Source organism: Bos javanicus, chromosome 16 (genome assembly GCF_032452875.1).
Source record: "Bos javanicus breed banteng chromosome 16, ARS-OSU_banteng_1.0, whole genome shotgun sequence".
Classification (NCBI taxonomy): domain Eukaryota; kingdom Metazoa; phylum Chordata; class Mammalia; order Artiodactyla; family Bovidae; genus Bos; species Bos javanicus.
Genome location: NC_083883.1, coordinates 2,981,695 through 2,990,122, shown reverse-complemented (window position 1 = coordinate 2,990,122; position 8,428 = coordinate 2,981,695).

Sequence of the window (8,428 nt, the reverse complement as noted above, 5' to 3'; positions counted from 1 at the left end):
GCAAGATGGCGTTAGACACCAGCTGTATACCAGGCACTTTGCTGTATGACTGGATGGCTCTTTTAGTGATCAAAACAATTTCTCAGCCCATTTTGAAGATTAGGAAATCAGAGATCAGCTTGTCCAAAGTCACAATGAGAGCCATAGCCTATACAGAACTAGAACTAGAACGAGAGACTGCCTGACTCCAAAGTCAATGTGCTTTCTACAATAATACCCAGCTCCAGCGAAGAAGAGTGGGAACATTTTCTCCTGGTAAGAACAGCAAGGCAAGGTTATTTTGCTTATTGTTCGAGATATAATTTATGTTCAGTAAAGTGCACAGATCTTAAGTGTACAGTTCAATAAGCTTAGACAAATGTATACAACCATGTAACCAATATCTAAATCAAGATATGAAATATTCCCAACACCCCAGAAAGTTCCTACCAGAAGCAACCATTATTCTATTTTCTATCACCATAATTTGATTTTGCCAGTTCTTGAACTTCATATAAATGACTTCAATGTATAAATGGCTTCTTTCCCTTAACATAATAAGAGAAAGTTTTTAAAAGGGATTTTTTTAAAAAAGAAAAAGAGAATCCCTCCGAAATACCCAACACAATGAAGTGACATATTACCAAGTTCTGACTGAACTCTAAAAAAGGTGGCTAGATGGGTTGGCATTGCCCAGGCCACTCGAGATCTCTAGTTCTATCTGCTTGCCCAGTCGTCTGCGGAGCGGGTCCAGGGAACTCCACAGAAGCTCGGAAGGCAGCCCCTGTGCTCCGGGTCGGGGCGCCTCTGGCCTTGAAGGGCCCGTCTTGCAGCGGGCGCTCGGGCTGAGCTGCCGTCTGCTCGCCTTCTACCCTGGGTCTCAGAGCCACCGGCCCGGGGGACGAGGGCCCGTTCCCCTCTGGCCTCCAGATTGGCCCGTGCCTTTTAGACCGCCCCCCATCTGCCTGGCCACGCCTTCCTCGCGCCTCCAGGAAGCAGGAATCCAGGTTGTTTCCGGGATTCCCGCCCTTTCCTGGGGGTTCTGGCCACCGTCTTGGCTCTGGCTTTCTAGGTGCCCAGCAGCCTCCACACTGGACACCGTCTTCTCAGGAGGCTTCTGGCTTTACGAGAGATTCTTTGTGGGTCGGAACCTTCTCTGTGCCTCTGGTCTCTGTCAAGCTTCGTTCTCTCTATGGAGGACCCCGAGTCCCTGTCTGCTATATGAACAGTGCCTCTCTTAAAGAGCGGGGACCACAGAAATGGCTTGGCTCCTGGAAAGAACAAGTTAGCTCAGGGAACCCGTGCTGTGGATTGCAGGGATGACATCCATGTGTTCCCCAGGGAGGGGCAGAGCATTCCTGAACACTGCTCCATTATGTTTTCAGCACCTGGGGGATCACTTTCATACATGACAACTGGATAGCAAGCTTTTCTGACACCGGGTGACTGGGGAAGGTGGGGGAAGGTGTGAGAGGAAGGAGTCCCCAAGTGTCTGCAACTGCAGAGACCCAGGTGTGGTCAGGACTGGGTCAGGTGAGGAATGGGGCAATGACCTTGGGGCCTCTTGGACGCTCCACTGTCTTCCCTTAAAAGAGCTGTGGCTGAGCCAGATGACTGATGGGATCTTTTTAACTGATGTCCTAGACATCTCAGCCGTAATTATCTCCAGCTTAGGCTGTCTGTCCCCAAGGCAGCTCAGTACTAATGCGCCTGTGGCAGCCTTCCAACAGCCCCTCACAGAGAACTCAGGCTTTGCCCCGCCAATTAATTATCTGCGGGTGCTGCTCACCCCAGAAGGAAGCGGGGGCTGGGACAGAGTAACATCTCTCTCCCGGAGTCTGTTCATCAGTCAGTCAACAACCATTGAGGAGCACTACAAGGCAAATGCTTGTTTCATTCACTCTGATCTTTAACCACCTGGTCTCCCACACTATTTCCTAGTTGTCTCCTTCTCTTTCATTCATTTCATACTCATTCATTCAGCAAAGATGTAGAGAACTTGAGAGGCAATCCAGTATGATAAAGGATACTGACTTTGAAGCCAGTATTCTGGGTTTGACTCCAACTATTCCCCTCGCTAGTTCTGTGATTGCAGACAAACTGTACCTCAGAATCAATAATTGACAGTTATTGCAGACAGCAGATGAATTAAATACGTTACTTGCTTTGGAGGGTTTCTGGCACATAGTACTATAGATGCGTTTGTGATTCGAATAATAATCATTACTGTGTTCCAAGCATGCCCCTAACTCTAGAGATAAACAGTGATCAAGCAGAGAAATTCAGCTTGCCTTCATGGACTTTAGCAGGGAGCTGCCTCTGACTGCACAGGGGCTGAGAGATATAATGGGGGTCACCCGAGCTGGGCTCCCCCCTGAGGAAGCTGCACTGAGAGATGTAATCGGGGGTCACCCAAGCTGAGCTCCCCCCTGAGGAAGCTGCACTGAGAGATGTAATCGGGGGTCACTCGAGCTGGGCTCCCCCCTGAGGAAGCTTCACTGACAGATGTAATCGGGGGTCACCCGAGCTGGGCTCCCCACTGAGGAAGCCGCACTGAGAGATGTAATCGGGGTTCACCTGAGCTGAGCTCCACCCCCACCCCCAGGAAGCCACACTGAGCTGACTCAGCTGGATGGTAGGAGTTGGCTGGAGGAACAGCTGAGGGAGGAGGGAGCTGCAGGCAGGCTGAGGGGGGAGTGCATCTGAGGAAGCAAAAGGCCTGAGTTTGCAAGTTTTCAAAGGGAGGGGCAGGGATCAGGTGAAGAACCTGGGGTCAGGAGTCAGGAGACGTTGGTATGCGCCACGTAAAATTAGACAATGTGGAAAGTATGAGTCACGAAAGAAGAATTGGGAAGCTGGACTTGATGAAAAAATATAAACTGTCCTGTGCAAGACATATCCAGAGAATGAGAAGTCAAGTTAAAAACTGGAAGAAATTATTTGCAAAAGATATATCTCATAATGGACTGTTACCCCAAAAATGCAAAAAACTCTTAAAACTCAACAATAAAAAATAATCCAATTAAAAGACGGGCAAAATATCTAAACAGACAGCAAAGAAGATATTCAGATGGCAAATAAGTACACTAAAAGATACTGTAGGGAACTCCCTGGTGGCCCAGTGGTTAAGACTCAGGGCGTCCGGTGCAGGGCACATGGATTCAATCCCTGGTTGGGGAACTAAGATCTTGTGTGCTATGGCACATGGCCAAATAAATAAATCTTTTAAAAAAGATACTCGATGTCATATGTCATCAGGAAAATGTTAATTAAAACACGGAAATACCACTACACACTACACATTGCTGCTGCTGCTGCTAAGTTGCTTCAGTCGTGTCCGACTCTGTGCAACCCCATAGACAGCAGCCCACCAGGCTCCCATGTCCCTGGGATTCTCCAGGCAAGAATACTAGAGTGAGTTGCCATTTCTTTCTCCAATGCATGAAAGTGAAAAGTGAAAGTGAAGTCGCTCAGTCGTGTCTGACTCTTAGCGACCCCATGGACTGCAGCCTACCAGGCTCCTCCATCCATGGGATTTTCCAGGCAAGAGTACTGGAGTGGGGTGCTGTTGCCTTCTCCAACACATTACACATTAGAATGGAAAAAATCCAAAATACTGACAACACCAAATGCTGGCAAGGATGCAAAGTAACAGGAACTCTGGTTCATTGCTGTAAGAATGCAAAAATAGGCAATTTGGCAGTTTCTTACAAAACTGAGTTCTTACCATGTGATCCAGCAATTGCATTACTTTGTACCCAAAGGAGTTAAAAACTTGTAGTTACACAGAGATCTGCACACGGATGTTTATAGCGGCTTTATCCACAATTGCCCAAACTTGGAAGCTAACAAGATGCCCTTCAATAGGCGAATGGATAAATTGGGGTATATCCAGACACTGGACTGGTCGGGTATTCAGCAGGCACTTAAGTTTGTAGTTCTGAAAACAACGAGGTCCTCCTGAGAACTATATTCAGTGTCCTATGAAATACCGTGACGAAAAAGAATATATTTTTAAAAGGATGTATATACTTTGTGTATGTACATATACATATGTGCGACTGAATTATTTTGCTGTATAGCAGAAATCAACACAACATTGTAAATAACTATACTTCAATTAAAAACTTTAAAAAATTAAAAATGTATGGCTCTTTAGTTCAGAGAAGAGGGAGGCATCCACATAGAAAAGATGGTTTGAGCCAGGAGAGTGGAGAGATTGCCCAGGGCCACATGAAAAGACAGAAACAGGAGCAAAGATTACACAGGGTCGTCTTGTGCCGCCCAGCCACACCCCGAGTCCCGAAGCTGTGCCTTCTCCCCATCAACATTCAGGCAGCAGCTGGGGCTCCGCCTTCTTGAGAAAAAAAAAAAAAAACGTGATCAGACTTCAGGGCCCAAAGTTTAGGTAGAGAGGGTTTGGAGGACTGAGAGAGGGCATGGAGGAGGCAGATGCTTGAGGGACAGGGAACTGTGGCCCCAGCTGGGAGGGGAGGGAGGCGACCAAGCAGGAAGGGAAGGCGGAGGGTGAGAGGAAGGAGAGACAGGCCACAGCGGCCCCGCGTCAATAGCTCTAAAGAAAACAAAGATCTGGAGGCTGGCATTTACCTACCGTGGGAAAGGGAGCTTCCTGACAAATACATGAGTGCAGGTGTGAGTGTAGGTGTAGGTATGAATATGGATGGCGGCCGTCATAGAAACGGACGTGGATGCCGACGTCATCGGAGATGGAGGCACAGAGGGCTGCAGGGCACATCCTGATACGGAGAAGAAGAACGGGGGAAGGGCCACAAATGAGCAAACTGCCTGTCTACCACCTCACAAATCTGGTTTCATTTCCTCGTGTGCTTCCCTTGGCCGTATGCACGTGTGCGTAAGATCTCACCTCCCTGCCCTATTAATGAAGATGGGATTCTCTCTTCTGCTACACACATCTGAGAAGCAAGCCGCTCTGTAGTCGTCTGCCTGGGCCAAATGCGCTAGACTCTAACTCGTTAGAGTCAGTTACCAGCTGAGGGAAGCCACGCCTTGGACCCCAGAAGGCAAAGTCCCCACTAGTCACCTCCGTCTCCTGCCGCGCCCCCCGCACCCCACCTGACCCAGCCCGGCCCAGCTCTGGGTTTGTTCTGTCTCTGCTCAGAGTTTCCCGTCCTTCCTGCTCAGAGTGCCTCTCTGTGCCTCCTGGGCTCCAGCCATGGACCCCTCCCCAGCACGGGAGTGCCTCGCCCAGCCCTAGGGTCCTCAGCTGAGCTCACCTGTCCCACAGCTGACAGGCCCTGGGCAATCTCTGCTTCCCTCCTGCTCCCAGCGGCTGGGAAAGCAAGGGCCCAGGGACTCTGCGGCATCTCACATGGACTCTTTTCTGTGCTGTGCACAATCTGTGTGGTCTCCTTCACCCATTGCAGGCCCTCTACCCAACCATTGCCTTAGGCTGAAAATACAGGGAATTACTTTAAAAAAAAGGTGGTGGGGGGGTTGTTCCCCCTGAAAGTGTTCCCTAGGAGCCTGAACGATGAGAAACGGTGCACTTCTTCTGATCCTTGGGCAGGTAAGTCCTTGAACTCTCTGCTCTGCTGAGACCCAGAGACAGTGGGGATGACCTGTGTCCTGCCTTACCTGACCTCTTTCCCCGCAGCTCCATGGGAGGTGTTGGGGAGGGCTCCAGTCCCAGGGACACTTGTGTCCCCCCCGTTGGGTGTGCTGCATTGCTTCATAGCAGCGAAGCAATATGGACGCGAAGGGCTGGTCATGTTCTCATCTCTCTGCTCAGCTCTCAGCTCAGTGCCCGACACATCATGACATGAGTGCACAGAGCAAACACCAGATGAACACATGCTCTCTGCCAGGCACAGATGCCTTGCACATATTAGTGCAAGCCACTAGCGTGCCAATTTTACAGATGCTGAGACTGAAGCCCAGAGGCTAATTAACATGCCCACAGACATATGGGAAAGAGAGACTCAACTCACTTGCAAGCTCCTGAGTTTCTAGTGAAACTTGTCTGAAATAATCATATAGGAGGAGAAATCTGGAGCTAGCTCCAGGTCTGGAGGGAGGGCTCAGAGGAAACACTGCCCCCGGAGGTGAAGTGATAGTGAAGTGAAGTGAAATGAAGTGAAGTGAAAGTCACTCACTCGTGTCTGACTCTTTGCAACCCCTTGGACTATACAGTCCATGGGATTCTCCAGGCCAGAATACTGGAGTGGGTAGCTTTCCCTTTCTCCAGGGGATCTTGCAAACCCAGGGATTGAACCCAGGTCTCCCGAATTGCAGGCAGATTCTTTACCAGCTGAGCCACAAGGGAAGGCCCTGTTGAGGTGAAAGGTGACTTATTGAAGGTCACAGCATGGTGAGGCAGGAATGGCATCTATGAGCTGGAAAGGCTTTCAGAAGAGGATGGAGCTCATCTTTACCTGGGGAGGCAGCCTCCTTTCGGCTATTTGCCGGTGGCTCGAGGCACCCGAGGGTGACGCCTCTGTGCTCAGGGCCTGGGTCTCGTGCCCAGTGCTGCCCATGCACCAGCCTGTTCCTTCTTGGAGGCTAACCCTCCAAGCTGGGATGGCTAGCCCTCAGGATGGTGCCCGTATGGTACAGGCCTCCTGTCTCTCAGTGGCTACACACTGCAAAGCCGGCTTTATGAAGGAGGACCAGCAGTGTTTTCCCACCTAAAACACTGTTATGGAGTTGCAAACGCCAGACTCTAAAGTGGGCTTGCTGGGTTAGACCTGCCTGAGTAACTCTGAGAGCCAGTCATGGAGAAACTGGCCCTTCCCCCCAGAATGTGGCTGAACCCAGAGCCTGGATGGCACAGCAGCATTACCACCAGGCCTGTAAGTTCAGGCTGAGCTGCCAGGGGGCACCGATGGAGACAGGCAGGCCCAGCCCTCAGGAGTGTGTGCAGTTGGGGTGTCACCTTGGAAACACCCACCAGCTGTAGGGGACTCCAAGAGGGCCGGCTGCCCAGCAGCTCCTCTTCCAGAAACTGGTTCCAGCGAGACTGCCAAGTGTCAGGTGCCTCTCCGCAGCCCCGACTCCCAGCCCGTGACTGGACCAGCAGTGCAAGTCCATCTTAGCTGGGCCACTCAGAGTTCTCTCCTGAGAATTTGGATTTAGAACCCAGAGATCCCAGCAAGGTCTGGCTTTCTCATAAACAAGTGTTAGTCACTCAGTCGTGTCCAGTTCTTTGTGATCAGGACTGCAGCCTGCCAGGCTCCTCTGTCCATGGAATTCTCCAGGCAAGGATACTTGAGTGGGTTGCCGTTCCCTTCTTCAGATGATCTTCCTGACCCCGGGATCAAACCCAGGTCTCCTGCACTGCAGGTGAATTGTTTACTGTCTGAGCAAGAGGGTTTGTAAATTTCAGAAATGTTGGTTGCTGGCCATTTTCCTCCATGTAGGCAAGGATACAGAGGAAGCCAGTCGGCAACGAGAGAACAGAAGGAGTCAGACCTAAAAAGAGAAGGCCCAGGAGCATCTTGGGTTCTGCAATAATGTAAGGTTCTTCTAACCAAGTTGCCATTTTTGCATAGAGTTGGTTTCTGTTACTTGCAGCCAGTACAGAATTAATATAATTCCATTCAATTGTTCTCAACCAGGGGTAATTTGTTCCTCAGGGGACACTGGCAATGTCTGGAGACATTTTTGGCTATCATAACTGCAGCAACACATCCTATGATACACAGGACAACTCCCTCAACAAAGAGTTTTCCAGCAAAAATGTCGATAGTACTAAGGTGGAGAAGCCTTACTGTGACTGAATGTACCACGTATGCCTAAGGCAAGAGCATCATCATATAAAAATAAGTTCTGTGTTTCAGTTCCTCTTGAGTAAAGATTATTTTAAATTAAATAATAATTTTCTGATGTGAGAATTCTCAAGCCTTGAGAGTGAGAGGAGTGTGGGTTAGTGCAACCTCGCTGAAGAATCATTTAACAATATGTATATCAAGGTCCTTAAAATATTCACTCTTAGATCCAGTAATTGACTTTGTAGAACTTATTCATCATAGAAGATCTTAATACAGAGATATACACAAAGATTTATGTGGGAAGGATATTCATTGCAGCTTCATGACTATGCCAAAACCTTTGACTGTGTGGATCACAATAAACTGTGGAAAATTCTGAAAGAGATGGGAATACCAGACCACCTGACCTGACTCTTGAGAAACCTGCATGCAGGTCAGGAAGCAACAGTTAAAACTGGACTTGGAACAACAGACTGGTTCCAAATAGGAAAAGGAGTATGTCAAGGCTGTATATTGTCACCCTGCTTATTTAACTTGTATGCAGAGAACATCATGAGAAACGCTGGGCTGGAGGAAGCACAAGCTGGAATCAAGATTGCCAGAAGAAATATCAATAACCTCAGATATGCAGATGACACCACCCTTATGGCAGAAAGTGAAGAAGAACTAAAGAGCCTCTTGATGAAAGTGAGAGGAGAGTG